The 15,646-nt window shown below is 37.8% G+C and overlaps 1 long non-coding RNA gene across 1 annotated transcript in view; it reads right to left on the bottom strand.

The window, feature by feature from the left end:
* Positions 1 to 9,282: 9,282 nt before the first annotated feature.
* The window catches only part of LOC119618032, a 9,302-nt gene continuing 2,938 nt past the window's right edge, over positions 9,283 to 15,646 (bottom strand). Inside the window, exon 2 of the long non-coding RNA XR_005234550.1 lies at positions 9,283 to 10,942. This is a non-coding gene — a long non-coding RNA (uncharacterized LOC119618032). The remainder of the gene's footprint in view (positions 10,943 to 15,646) is intronic.

The raw sequence follows: 15,646 nt of genomic DNA, 5'->3' as shown, positions 1-15,646 counted from the left end.
GATGAACAAGCTGTTATTCACGGTTAAGCCGGCTTGGATTGAAAAGAAAAAAAAAAAGAGTAGTTTGATTGTAGCTTTACTTTGAGGAGTTTCAGAGTTCAGATAAAAATGAAGAGCTCCTCGTGACGTGCACTCAGATCTTCAACAGCATCCTCCAGAATTTAATTTTACCCAAAATGTTCACAAACTGAGGCTTTTCAAAAGCCTTAAACTGGTATCATAACGCACTGTTCGTAATTCAACGAGACAAAATGTCCACTTTATCGGGGCTGATAATCAACTACACCATGTTTACATCAGAGCCGGGCGGTTGCCATGGAGACGGAGTGCCCCTCTTAACTGGTGCACTCAGGAATAATGCATTGTTGAACAGTGCCTGAGGCTACACACACACACACCCATTCACACACTAATCCTTAACATCTGCTGTAGCATATGTGTATATAAATGTGTGTTTGTGCACATATATAAAATGCACATCAGAGCTCCACTTGGCCATTCATTGATGATGGAAGCTAAGGTGTACATTAGGTATTTGCCTACAGCACATGCACTGTGCCGAATGTAGGCACTTCTTGAGTAAAATGGTCAAAGTCTTGGAGGGATTGACATTTGGGAACCTTTTTCACACTACTGGTGCTCCCTCTAGTGGAAGGTGACCCTCACTGCTCACAAACAGAGACATGAACGTGAATGAAGGCAAAGAGGAGAGGAAGATAAAAGCGATCAGGATATTTGGGCATTGTTTTCAATATTTGTATTTACAGATTAGCGACAGTGTTTACTGAAGAATGAAGAAAACAGCTTTTCCTCTGGAAGTTCCGCTGCTGACTGGCAGTGCTGTGAAGCTCTCTGTGTGGACTTATTCAGGAGTCCAGATAGATCCTGTTGGGAATCAGCTTCTCAACCTGAGGCACTGTACCTGTAATAATTACCCTGCTCTGGAAATAAGTTCATAAGGGACTCACAGCCCAGCTACAAAAAGCACCCATAATATGAGCAGGCTCCAAGGATAGAACTCACCGTATTAACAAGTTTCAATTTTCTTCAGTGGAGACAAAGTTTACTGCGGCTGAAGAGTAGAAACAGACAAATATAAGGAACAAAAATCCTGTTAAATGTTTTAAAGGTAAAGTTAAGGCATCTGAAGTTATAAATGTCTGCAGGAAATTAAAATCCACCTGAAGTGATGGAATCAGACAACATGAACATAAAATTCCTGGCAACAAAGCTGTTTAACAGGAGTAATTGCTGTGTTAAAATTGCCGAAATCAGATATTTTATGCATGCAAGCTACATTTAGGTGATGCATTCCTTGTTTGCGACTTCCCAGAATCAACAAAACTACTTTCTTTTGTGCGTTGTTATTGCTTCGCTGACACTAGATTGCTCCTTTCATGGCAATGAGCCTTGTTTAAATTTGAATGTGAATTTGAATTTTAGAGGATAAATGAGGGAGGGGATGAGGGGTGAGAGGAAAAGAAAGTGGGGAGAGAGAGGGAGAAAGAGAGAGGTTGTCAGTTGCCTGTCTGTGTTTAATGGAGGTCCCTGGTGTCGCCCTCGGGCTCCTTCACTTCACAATTAATGGAGGATCTCTCAGGGGAATGTCATGCTCCTCAATAACACCTACACACACACACATACACACATCTAGTAATAAACCTTCTGGTTGAGCTGAACTCTGCACTGGAGTGCTGCCTCAACATGAGCCCTATCTCCAAGTTTATACTGTAGGTCCTGCAGCTCCGCCGACCCTCAGTTTGTCTGTCCAAACCTTAAACGGGGTTTGTTTGTGCCGGCGCCATCAGCCGCTGCGCTGAGCTCCACACTGAAGAGGGGGAGGTGGTAGAATCTGAAAAAAATGGGAGAAGAAGAGGTAAAAGAAGGAAGGAAGGGAAGAGAGAAGCGCCTTTTTCCTCAGAACTCAGGGTTGATTATGTCTTCACTCTGATCTGTTCGCTTTGGTTTTTCAGCCATGGTCTGCAGAGGAGCAGCTCTCAGTCCAGCTCGTGTGTTTGTGCATGTGGGATTGCATGTTTGAAAACACTTTCATATGTCATAACAGAGAAAACGGTGCAAAAATATTACACCCGTAAATATCTGTGACCTCAACTTCCAGCAGGAGGAAGCCGGAAGTGAAGGCCATCAGCAGAAATAGAATTTAATTTCTTTAAAATCTAAACAATCTTCGAGGATTTAAAATGTTGGTTTACTTTACACTTTGAGGCCAAGTGGTGAAATCATTGTTTCTGGTTTTTTTCTAATCAAAAACAATTAATAACATTCTACTAACAGAGTGCTACAAACAAAACTTGATCTTGGAATCACCTGGAAAAAGAGAAACCATTATTATAGACACAGACAGTTGGAGATCTCCTTATTTATATTTTTTCTTTCAGACAAATGCATTGGAGACTGCATGCCCTTCTTGTTTTAATTGGTTTCATTAATTTGAACTGTTAAGGTGTGAATAAACAAGCCAATCTCAAAACAGAACATGTAATATAATATACTCACCAACCACTTTATTAGGTGCTCTGGTTTAATTGCTTGTTGACATGGCAGCAACTCAACGCATTTAGGTTTGCTGAAGCTCAAACTAAGCATCAGAATGGAGAAGAAAGGTGGTTTTAAGTGACTTTGAACGTGGTCTAGTTGTTTGTGCAACCATCTCACAGGGGTGGCCAATTCTGGTCCTCGAGGGCCACCATCCTGCATGTTTTACCTGTTTCCCTGCTCCAACACCTGATTCAGTGGTTAAATCACCTCTCCATGTTCTGCAGAAGCCTGTTAATCACCCATTGATTCAAATCAGATGTGTTTGAGCAGAGAAACAAGTAAAACATGCAGGTTGGTGGCCCTCCAGGACCAGGATTGGGCACCTCTGGTTTACAGAGATCAGCCCGACAAAGAGAAAATACCCATAGTTGGGTGGACGAAAATGTTTTTTTAATGTCAGAAGAAGATTGGTTGGAGATGACAGAAAAGTAACAATAGCTCACATAATCACTCATTTCAACAAAGGTCTGCAGAATACCATCTCCAAATGTGTCCAACCTTGAAGGAGATGGACTACAGCAGCAGAAGATCACACTGAGAGCCACTCTCCTCAGCAAAGATCAGGAAACTGAGCCTGTAGTTCACACAGGCTCGACAAAATTGGTCAATAAGAGAAAACATTACCTACTCTGATGAGTTTCAGTCAAACTGAAAGCAATAGAAATCAATTCAGATTAGGATGGAAACATATAAGGTTTGTCATAAATATAAACCATAACTTTGGTCTTTGTATCTGTTTATGATCCTTAAACTTAAAATTAGGACAAGGTTCACTATGATCCATAAAAAGGGCTTGTAGGGACAACATACTTAAATTGTAATTAGTAGTTTTTGCATATTGCAGTAAATTTCTCGTTGATAAAGTTTAGATAAAGTGAGAACCATAAACGAGAAAAATGGTCAAATATTGAATTATAATGCAAGATTTTATGTCTCAGATTAAATTTGTTATATGCTTCATTTTGAAACTATGCTTAATTTAGAATCATGTATGAAGTAAATCACAATGAAGAAAGCTAATATTAAATTTAAAAGACCATGAAAAATGGACTAATTCCATCAAGATTAGTTCAAAATTGATCAAACCGAGGCTGTTTTAAACTTGGAGCTCAGTTTTTGTTGTGTCAGATGTGGGTATAAATTATACCCATCGTTAGAATGAGCTTTGTTGGCGCCCTGAGATGCTTTTCTCCAGCCAGCCTCCGCCTCTCGGACATCGTGTGTGTGCCGTGGCCTCAGACCGGTGAGCTGCAGTTCTTCACCTGGTTACCATCGCTCTCCTTTTTCTTTCTTTTTTTTTTTGCTATTTCCATATTCATCAGATTCCTCATGAATATTGATGAGCTGGCTGCGGGCGCAATGGGTGCCCAGTGGCTGCAGGGCATTGTGGGAAATTAGCTGCATCACTAATTGTGATCCACGGCCCCTCGAGTGTGTCAATCAAAGGCGGGAAGGATGATACTTTTGGGGGCACCTGTAGCTCCGAATATGTATGCATGAAGAGATACAGAGGAAGAGGAAGCGTGTGTGAGTGTGAGTGTGTGCTTCTGCGTACATCCAGGGCCACAAGACCACTCTGTTGCCATGGTAACCTCTACAATCAGAGCACAGGAGGCTATGGCCCAGGATCTCAGAGAGTGTGATGGAGTGAGGATGAGAAATGAAATGAGCTATGGAGACAAGGTGATATCTGTCTGTCTGACTGTGTGTCTGTTTGTTTGTAAAGCTGTTTTTTTTATTATTATTATTATTTTAATTTGCAGCAGAAAATAGTTCAATGTAGAGAGTGGGAAACGTCACTGTTTCCATCCTCAGATTGGCCTTAGGAGCTAACAACTACTTCAGTGGACTCCAAGTAAAGTCAGTACAGGAGTTTAAACAGAAATTACCAGTAATAAGCTGCAATTTGTTGCTTTGCAGACAGAAATACTCCAACTCTTTTGTTCGCAGTTAGTCTACTGACAATAAATGCAAGAAATATTAAAGAAAAAGATGCTGACAGGGAGATTTTTGTAGGTGAGAAACAGGGCTGAGGGAACATTTGAAACATGAGAATCCAGGTAGGAATGACATGTTTCAGTTATTGTACTGAAAATATCATAAAACTGAAGCCTATTTTATTTTAACATGTCAGTAATACAGTATAAAGCCAATATTTTGCATTTATGCATAGTTAGATTTTGGAAGCATTGTAAGCAAGTTTTTGAGACAAGAATAAAGTTTGCTTTTAGAGCAATAAAAAAGAAAACACTGTGAATATTTTTGCAACTCTTGCTCTTTAAAATTGGCCTTAGTTGAAATTAAAGTGTCATCAGTTTACAGATGGCGTTCTTTCTTTTGTTTTGTTGTTGCTTTTGTTTTATACAGATCAACTTGAAAGAAATTACAGTTCTCAAAGTCTTTTAGAGCCGGTTTCTTATTTGCAAAGTGTTAATGTAATCACAGTTATTTTAGTTTGCATTTTTGTGCACGTTCAATTCAACCCAAGCAAAAACACAGAGACATTCTTACATTTGGTTGTTTCAGTGACTCCCTGAGCTTTAATCTGATTTAGCTTAAACAAATACAGCCATTTAGTGTCACCAACTAGTCTACTGGGACAGTAAGACATGCTAAATATTAAAAGATTGTTTTTTTTTCTTGAGCATCAGTTCATAAATGCAAGATAAAGTAAATGTATTAGCTTTTCATTCCGCTTGTGTGAAATGGTCACACTAAGTTTGATTTGGTTTGATTGTTAGAATCAATGCTGTTTTATTCCTTCATAAATTATATATTAACATGATTTTGCAGGTTCTTCTGTCAAAACCAATAGGTGTGGATGTGACAGCTTTAAAAGGTAAAATGGAAATATTATTGCTTTTACTATTTTTAAGTTATTTATTGACAGTGCCGTAAATGTAAAGCTTCAACACCCTTATTCTTTAAACTTATCATTTAGTTTAAACTGCTTTATAAAATCATCAGTACAAGAACCGACATGTTTAATTTGAAGACTGCTTTGTGAAATATTTAAAAAATCTTCTGTTCTACCTTTATTAGGAGCCACATATCGATTTATTCTTGTTATAATAATAAGCAGGAGTTCAGGAATGGTTGACGGCATCTATATATGAACAAGAAACAGTGCATTTAAATACAAATGGGAGAATACAACATGAGTTTAAATGGTCTAATTGAAGGTACTAACTGCAGTCAAGAGAAATTTATAAAACTAAATAAGCAAAATACTTTTTCTCATATTGATGGTTGATGTGTCCTTTAATTAAAAATCCTTAAACAAAATTTGTGACCAGATGCCAATCCTGTGACTCAACTTCCATGTGCTTCAAGCAGTTTCTGCTAAGTGCTTTGTTTACATTGAGTGTGTACCCGCATTTCAGAATTGCATTCAGTATATTGTGAAAACTCTTTCAAACTGCATCATTTGATAAAGTTCAGGATAACCTTTTTATGTTTGATTTTATAGTTTAAGTGTTTTATGTTCTACGATATACGTCATGTTTAGATTCATATTAATCTTTATTATTGCCTGGGTTTCTTTGGATGTGAAAATGTGAACATTTCCCTGTAATATTTTGTCCATATAAGAAAAAATTCCAATTTTGAAAACAACTACCAAAAACATTTGTCAAAGTACATAAAAAACAACAACAGAGTGACAAGTGTTAAAGATGTGCTAAAATTACACGCCATCTTGCATTTTTTACCTCTTGATATGACACCTTTTGACATGTCTGTGTTTGTGTGTGTGTGTGTTCAGGGACAAATCATTCAGTGTTATTTCACCACGTCTCTCTTTTGTTTCCATTTGAGTGGAAGTTTGGAGAACTGCGTCTTGATGAATTGCATGGCCCGGTGTTGGAAGTGCAAGACACGGCAGTGTATTGCAGGTGAGTGAAGTCATTAATATTTCCTCTGTATCAATATCACTGGTGGAATAGTGTGTGTGCACAAAAAAAGTGTGTGTGTGCTTCAGATTGACAGGTGGATGATCTCAGTGAGTGGAGCACCCTGGGATCGACTGCATAATCAGGGAGACAAAGGAGCACAGGAAGAGACGAAGAAACGAAGAGAGGGAGGAAGAGAGTGTGTGAGTGTGTGTGTGTGTGAGAGAGAGAGAAAGAGAGAGAGAGGGATGCGAGGAGCAGAGAAGTTCGGAATAGTAAAATTCCCAGAGGTGTGAAGGGGTTGTGTGCTCTCGTCTCTGTTTATTTCTCTGCATTCGTTTGAAATGGTTTGCGTGTGTGTCTATACGTTTCTCTAAGTGTGTGTGTGTGTGTGTGTGTGTGTGGCAGGTGTTTGATGGTTTGCAACGGTAAATAGGTTCATTGTGAGAACAGCAAAGGTTCCACATCAGGAGACTTCCCAGGTAATTATACAGGAGCAGTCATCCCCCCTCCTCTCTTACATGCTCACATCTGCGTTGTTGTGGTGTGTTTCTTGTGTGTTGTGGTGTGCGAATGTGTAATGTGGGTGTTTGTCTTGCCGTAAAGCAGCAAATCTGTGATCTCAGGTGCCTGCGTGTAAGCTGTGGTTGACATCGCTGCTGCACAGTAAACAGGTTTTCTCTGGCAGAGCAGGAATTAAGGGAGCGGCGTACGAGCTCGTGGCCGACCACAGGCTCAAAGCTGGAGGAGTCTGTTATAATTGACCAACTCTGCCTACAAGTTCTGCTGCGTCTCCCGTTGCTCTCTGTTCACTTCGGTGCTCCTTTTTCTGTTTCAGATCTTCCCCTTCTTACGTTTGAGGATAAACAAAAAGCAATAAAAGACACAAAAAAGAACTCTGTTAGGCTGCTGGATTTGGAAGTGGGGGGAATCAAAAAGGCTAATGGTAGCATGTAAGAAAGGAAGCCAAAGTGTTGATCTTTGTTTATTTTGCAAGAATAAAAGTGATTTTTTTTTCTCAGTTTCTTGAATGCACTGATTTAGCTGAAGCAGACACTTTCCTGTCAATCTGCCTAATTGCAAGTGAAGGAAGTCAGTCAGTTACTGAATCCTGACTGAGACTTTGACCATATTGTGATTTCCCTTATTTCTAAACCTTGACTAATTAAAGACCAAGCATTCCTTTCATGACACAGTTTTAAGCTAAAACCATCTTATGCTAAGAAAGGATAGACTTGTAGCCACTTTGGTTAAACCTTGTAAATGATGTTAGATACACTCTCATGTGACATTGTGAGATCTTGCAAGATGCGACTGGGCTCATTGTAGGTGTTGCAATCATTCTCAGCTACTACCACATCATATTTTAGCTCAATATCTGTATAACTACCTGACTTACAGACATTTTTGTGTTTACAAAGGATGCTGTAAGCTGTGATGGCCATCTTGAATGGGGTCGATAAAAAAAAAAAAAAAATCCAATAATTACTTTCTTAGAGTTTCAATAAAATCCATCCAGTGGTTCATAAAGAGAGCGATAATAAATATAATTGCTCATTTTTTTGGATGACTGAATCATTTCAGGTGCACACAAAAGAAGAAATAAAAAAAAGAACTTCTATGAGATTCTAAATTATGCAGACACAGTTCAGAGTTTAGTCCTTTAGCTAAAACGAAGATTTATCAGAATAGCTGTCAAAGAAGTTAAATGTTTTCATCTTGTTTGTAGTATTTGTTACTCCAAGCAAATGCTGGCTTTATTGTGCAAAGACTGTCCAAATCTGCTGTTTTATCTCATGACATTAATACAATGTATAATAATACATATACTCAGAACTTGAAGCAAAAACTGTAAACTCTTGAAGGTTACCAGGTTTTGTTCTGAGAAAAGGAATTTTACCGTGTTTAAAACTTCTCCTGCAGCTCCCACATTCACAGAGTCAAAGGTCATAATTTGCTCCTAAAGTTTTATAGAGAAGCCACCGATCAAATATCGAGTTGTTTATTTATTCAGATTATTCAGAGGCTTGCCTTTGGTAGCTTAATGATAAAGATATATAAAAGAAACTCTCGCTTTAAGCTCCTTCCATTAATGTTCACTGAAATTGTTGCTACTCACTTCTGACTGTTGAACAAAAGACAGAATATAAACACTAAAATTATAAATACTTTTGAAAATGCTCTTTTTTGTGAACTTCATTACTTTGTTTCTAACTAATCTGCTTTTGCAAATGAGTTTGAGACCAAATTTTACCTGTTGATTCATGTTGTTTTACTGAAAAGTTGTAATTTCACCTTGTTCTTTTCAAAACATCTCCCGGATTTGTGTTTAATTTCTAATAATCATATAAGAAGTTTCTTCTAATGTCTTTCTTATGTCTCCTCTTGTGGTGCAGTGGACTTAAATCTATAAAATTCTTTGCACTCTTCAGCAAAGATGCTTTGTAACCCATTGCTCCTGCATGCCTCAGTGTCAAAGTTTGTGCAACCTGTTTTTAGGTTTGTTTGTTTTTTTGCAGGCAAGACTTGAGGTGCATTTCATTCCTTAGCAATGTTCTTCTTTCACAAAGAATCTTTTCCTCCTTATGCCAAGTTTGAAGCTATATTAACGTGAAATGATGGATAAAGACATCTGTGCAAACTGAGTTTACTGAAGGACTAATTTACTCTTCAGCTCCACACAGAAGTTTCAAAACCCAAGCTGAAATATCAGTTTAAATGATAATAATGTCAATCTCTTTATTTTCAGTCTTTAAGAGGAAATAAAAGCACCACAGTTCTGATGAAGTGTTTAACTCTGCGTGAAGAAAAGGTCACAACAAAGACCCCGAAAGGTTTTCAAGAAGAAACTTTATTATGAATTTATTCCATGTACAAAATGTGCTCAGTTTGAGTTATTATACATACATTAAAATAAAGGAACCCTCATAAGTTTAATCTCCAACCTTCACATTCTGCTTTTTATCACACAACAAAAAAAATTAACATTCTTGAAGCTTGAAAAAAAGATAAAACAACTCATTAAGTGTTAAATACTACATTTAAAAAGCTGTTGTTTAATACATTATGAAATTAAAGCTCAATAATAATGTTACATCTTACAACAAAGGGAAAGACCAGACTCTTGTGAAGAAGGATTATTTTTTTGTTGGTTTATACCACTGATAATAAATTTGAACTCTGTCTATGAATGTCACTTTGAAACAACAAAGCAGCGGTCCACCAGCTTAAACATAGAACTTGTACACTGAAAAATAATATACTGAAGAGCATTCTCACTAAAAAAAAACTTATTTTAAAACGGTAAACTGGTTGTAGCAGCTGCTGCTGCAACTTCAGAACTATTTTATTCTAGCTTCTACTTGTTCTTTGACTGTTTCTTATATTTTATTGATTTTATTGCTGTTTTAACTTTTTATTTAAAGTACTTTGGTCAACTTCTGTTGTTTTTATTGTCCTATAAAAACAAATATGACATTGTCTTATTTTGACGTAAAATAATAATCTGGGATATGTGCAGGAAAACTGCTATTTTTGCCTGAAAGACGTTAAAATGTTTGATTTTCCAGTGGATTTCAGAAAATGACCACACTGTGTGGCTGGAAGTTGGGTTAATGAAGTGGCTAACAGGCTAACAAGCTGCTAGCATGAACCAATCAATCTGTTTTGCTCCTTGTATTAGTAGTTTCATTCAATCACCAAACTTTTATTCACAGATTTGCATAAAATTAGGCTGCTAAAACAAGACTTTTCTAATAAAATGATGTTAGTTTCCATGTTATTTTTGGTCAAAGCTACAGGGGGAGCAAAGAGCCACATGTGGCCCCTGAACCATGGATTGCACACCCTTGCTTTAAACTTTGCAACAATACAAAAGTTCAGCTGCCTGCAGGCCTTCATTGGGGAGATGCGAAGTTTGTCCTTGATGGTCTTCTTAACACTTTAAATGTCTGTTTCAGGTCCTAAAACATCCGTTCTCTGTGACACACATCAAATGAAGCTGAGATGGCTTCAGTCCTGTCGTTTCTCACAAACCCCAGAACAAAAAATAAATAAATAAACACCTTAAATCTGTTCTCACATGTCTGGACTGGATTGAAAAGCCCCCCTTTTAAAAAAGCGGGTGGCCGGATCGTTTCGTTCTTAAAGATTTCCTTTTAGCACTAGTCTCGGCCTCTGCTTCATCCCGCTAATTCAATGTACACTGCACACATCGTCTCACACACACACACACACACACACACACTCACATACGACATATATTCAAGCAGCTCTGCTTTAAAAGATTACAGAGATTACGCAGGAATTACACGATCAAAGTCATTGAACCTGCATCGCCCTTCAACCCACTTGCATGTGTACACTTATACTGGATTGGAAAGTAGGAGAATCCGTGTGTGTGTGTGTGTGTGTGTGTGTGTGTGTGCGCGCTCTTCTCAGAGACCTGCAGGTAATCTCCCCTCAGGGCTGCACTGCCAAAGTGGCGCACTCTGCTGGAGGGGACAAGAAGAGCAAGACAGGAAGACATTAATGCACAACAGGAAGGATGTTTCTTCATTTTCAGCACAAAGAGCTTGTTTCATAGTCATTGTGTCGTTTTGTTAACCACATTTTATAATGACACATGAAGGTAAATGGGCCACTGAATGGTTGTCATAAAACTTTGACGAGTTATGAATATTTAAGCAACTTTTATTTCTTCTGTGTGGTTAAGATTTTCCAGACAAAAACATATTCGCTGGTCTAAAGATTGTATGTGGGAATGCATAACTGTTTTATAAATACTACAACCAAAAAGAGTTGGGGAAAAGGTAAACTTCCCAAAAGGAAATGGTTGTTTTAAAGACCTAACTTTTTCTCTTAATTAATGCAGAAATTGTTTGCTTTATTTGATTTTATCTGTCACTGATTTTATGCTGGTGGATCTGTTTCAATCAGTCTCTAACAAGTTAAAGGTCAGAAGGTGAAAAACCTGCTTTAGGAGGTGAACAGAAAACAGTTTTTTGTCGTATCGATTTTATCAGATTTGATCGTTTGGACTTAACTTTTCAAATTAAATGAACAAATAAAAAGCTCTTTTTGATTAATCTGAGGAAATAATTGTCAAATATTAGCAAGGAAAGGGTTCAGGTTTCAGAAAAAGATTGTATATTTAAAAATAAATATATATTATTGTGGTCAGAATTTATACATCTACAGACAAGCTGTTGTAATAAAAAAGCAGTTTTTATTTATGTTTGTTGAATCCCACCCACCAAAACACACTCCAACTGTCCGCACATCCAGAGCTGATCAGAAATCAATTTGGAAGCAATGTTGCATCTACAATAAGCAAGAAGTTACACTCCTGACAAATTCAATTATTCTGACTCCCCAATATTTAATTTATGGGCCAGATTTCGGTTGGAGCTTCAGGATTCAATGAAAATGAATTCAGCTCTTAAAGATCCGTTTAACTCCTGAAGCCTGAACTCAGAGGAAAGCCTGGAGCCACTTCTGAAGCAATAAGGCTTCTGTTTTACCTTGTTTTCTGCTTTTAACACTGTAAATACATCTGAAATCCCACAGGCACCCTGAACGCATCAGCTGTTCAAATTAACAACTGACTAAATCATGATTATTTCTTTTAAAGTCTGATTTTTATCAACTGGAGCATCCAAAAAACAAATAATAATAAAATTAAAGAAAAAAATACAAAGAGAGACAGGAAGAGGTGATGAAAATCTTCAAGTAAATGTTGCTCTTTTCCGCCATCTGGATTGAGAGGGGCTGAAATCAAAAAGGACTTTTAGCTTTTCGTGTGATCTTCAGGAGCACCTCAGAAACTCCTGAAAAGACAAGTTAATGAAGATCGATCCGACGCGCACACACGCGCGCACATGCAGCAGGCTCGCGCTAATCCAACAGCTGCTGGAGTTAAGTTTTCCAGATCAATTTTACAGCTTCGGTTCTGAAATCGTTTATTAAAATCACTTTTAATCATTTCACCGCAGAAGAGCGTTAATTGAAAGGAAAAATCAGCTGATCGGTTGGAGCCAATGTTTTATTTTATTTTTTTTTTTTTTTTTTTTTTTTTTTTTTTAGCAGATGACACGTGTCTGACCTGGACTGAACTGTTAAAACGAGTTCGGGGTTCATTACAGCAACAATTAAGGTCGCTAATTGGCAACACAAACCGACAAGTCTTGGAGCAGGTAACACATAAAGGAGGGATGTTCCTGGACAGAAATCCGTGGCTTCTTGCCTAAAAAGTCCTGCGGCTCAGAGAGGAGGTGGGCGGGCAAAGAGGGGAGGGGGGGAGGATGATAATTAATATATTACAGCAGCTGACACAGACATATAACCCCATTTACAAATAAGTTGGGATTCTGAGTAAAATAAAATAGAATGCAATGATTTACAAACCTCACAAACTCAAATTTTATTCACAAAAGTAAACATCAGTTGTTTAGGCTGACAAACTGTACCATAATTCTGAATTTTATGGCATTCCCTGCTCATTTAACAACACACTAAAAACTGCTGGGTTCAAACCCGGCGTTGGGTAAAATTTGGTTTTAACTCAGCAGGGTTGGGTTTTCAGCTTGATACTCAAACTGGGTTCAGATTTCTACAACCAAAACTAGGATTATTAGATAATTCCAGTTTGGGTTAACCCCTAGTTATCTGCTGCTAACAGTTATTAGCATCAGCTAGCTAACACCAACCACTGTTATTTTAGGAAACCAAACTTATTGTCTAACTGCTAAAAACTGCTGAGTTTTTTTTTTTTTTTTGATAATTCAAGTGTTGAGTTAAAGCTGTTGGGTCATAAATTGGTTTGGTTTGGGTCAGAAATGAGTTGTTTCATTTTCACAGTCGGCCATTTTAATCCAGAAGTTGACCAAATCAAACACCCAACATGATTTCACCTCTGCTTTGAGATGTAATAAGTAAAAGTAAGATGTTAAAACTGGATATCTTTGTCAATAACTCACTAGGAAAAGACACTGAGTGACATTTGTTGGTTCGACCAACCCAAGTTGTAATTATCTTTTTAACTCAACTCATAGGAGCTCTAAATCAACAAATTAGTCATTTTAACTCGTTATTTTGGGTAGAAATCTTAACCCAGTATGCTGGGCCAAACCACAGTCCAGATTTGACGGAGTGCTAGTTAAAAACAGACAAAGCAAACCAAGTTAAACATCTTACAAGTTATTTGTTTGCTATCTTAGCTTTGCTTGAACCCTAAAGCAGTAATCCAGTCTGGTCTGATTTGGTCAACTTTTGGATCAAAATAATGATCTCATCTCCGACTCGACCACTGGATCAAACTTTCTGACCCAATATTTAGTCAAACCAACCCAACAGCTTTAATCCAGGAATCGAGCTCTCAGAATAACCCAGCAGTTTAAGGGACCGTTCCTCTAGTTGCTGCAGTTTTTAAAGAGGATTTTTGCTCCATTCTTGCCTGAATTTAGATTATATCCTTTCAACAGTCCTGGGACTGCTGTTAAAAGGAAACGAGTGCTTCACAGTGGTAACCATGACCCTGTCCCTTATTTTGAAAGTGTTATTGTCATAAAATTTAAGGTTTTCTCCTAATCCTAATTTTAATCCTAATTTTATAGTTTCAACATATGCTTCATTGAGAAAACAAATATGAGAATTGCAAATCATTGCATTCTGTTTTTATTGACAGTTTACTCAATGTCCCAACTTTTCTATTTTCTTTTATTTTTTTTAGTATTATTCATATTTCTTGCTTTTTTTCCAGTGCTGTGTTTAACAGCGACCACCTGTTTCCTGCCTTACCTCACGCACTGCGTGGCGCGCACAGAAATTAATTTGCTGTAAATCTTGAAGACTTAAACAAGCCAGTGACGCCCCCCTCCTCCCCACCCACTCCCCCGCAAAAGTAAATCCCCTTCAATTAGCAGATCCATATTAGCATATTAACCTGTGCTTCCTTCCGAGGCGCATCCTTTATGTAGGTCAGACACACGAGTTTTTTTTTTTCTTCTTCTTCTTCTTCTTAATTACTTTTTTTTTTTTTGCTGCTGAGGACAAACATGTTCCGGGCCGTTTGTTTTGGTTGCAGTCTCATGTGTCAGTCGTTATTCTGGGTATTAAAAAAGGTGCAGGCTGACACAGAGAGGCTGCAGCACCGAGTTAACGGACGCTGGTGGCCATATGAGGCCGGTGTCTGATTAACCCCCCCCCCCAAAAAAAAAAAAAAAAAAAAAAACAGACTCATAAACAACACATGTGCGCACGGACTGGAAGCAGACAGCATTGTGATTTTTCCCCCCTCTTTAGCCTCTGACTGCAGACTGATTAGAAACGTATTAGAAAACAGAGCAGGAAAGTGGAATTCAGGCCTTTTTCTAAACGCACTTTAGTCCAACCTGCTCTCCATTCTGACATAACCTCCTTAAAGTTGTCTTAAAGCCTGCGAGGGGATTACACGGCAGTAATAGGCCAGATTAAATGACTGCAGGCTATGTAGTGATCTATTATGGATAACTTGTGGCTCACTATTAAACCATTTAAACCAATCGGGTCTGATCAACATGATCTCGTGCTTCTCCTCTGGCATTGAATTTTAAGCTTTCAGCGGCTCATTTTACTCAGTTAAACAGCGCGTAAGGTGGTTTGCTGGTCATAAAATGCAAATATATTGCGTAAAATGGCTCAAAAACAGGAATTAAAAAACAACTGTGACATTGATTACAAAAGTCGGGTCATAAATCACCAAGAGGGGGTCCTTAAATAATCTCCTCATGTCAATTTACATTTTTAAATGGTATATTTTCAACTTAATTATTACAAAGGATGAGCAGAGTACTCGTAAATTGTTAAAAAAATAATAATATTATGGAGGTTAAGACTGTTTATATTGTCATTATGCCCGTGTTTATTTGGGTTACAGTAGTTTAAATTGGAAAAAGAGGAGGTCACGATCATTTTATGGGTCGGGGAGCTAAAAGATTTGGGGAAATCTCTTCATTTGGCCTTTTTTATGACCGAAATTCACTGAAAATGTCAGGAAATTTGGTGTGATTGAGCCCCATACCAAACTAATTAAGAGGGCGTTGCTTAAGATTCTTCCTTGAATAGAATAAAATAGTTGAGAATGTCCAACATGAAGTCACAGAAATCTTCAGTCTCAACGTGTTTTACTTCCTGACTCTTGCCTTTTACATGTGACGGAT

The sequence above is a fragment of the Kryptolebias marmoratus genome, linkage group LG19, assembly GCF_001649575.2.
Source record: "Kryptolebias marmoratus isolate JLee-2015 linkage group LG19, ASM164957v2, whole genome shotgun sequence".
Lineage (NCBI taxonomy): Eukaryota > Metazoa > Chordata > Actinopteri > Cyprinodontiformes > Rivulidae > Kryptolebias > Kryptolebias marmoratus.
Note: the sequence above shows the minus strand (reverse complement) of the source record. Positions and strands in the feature narration are given on the sequence as shown.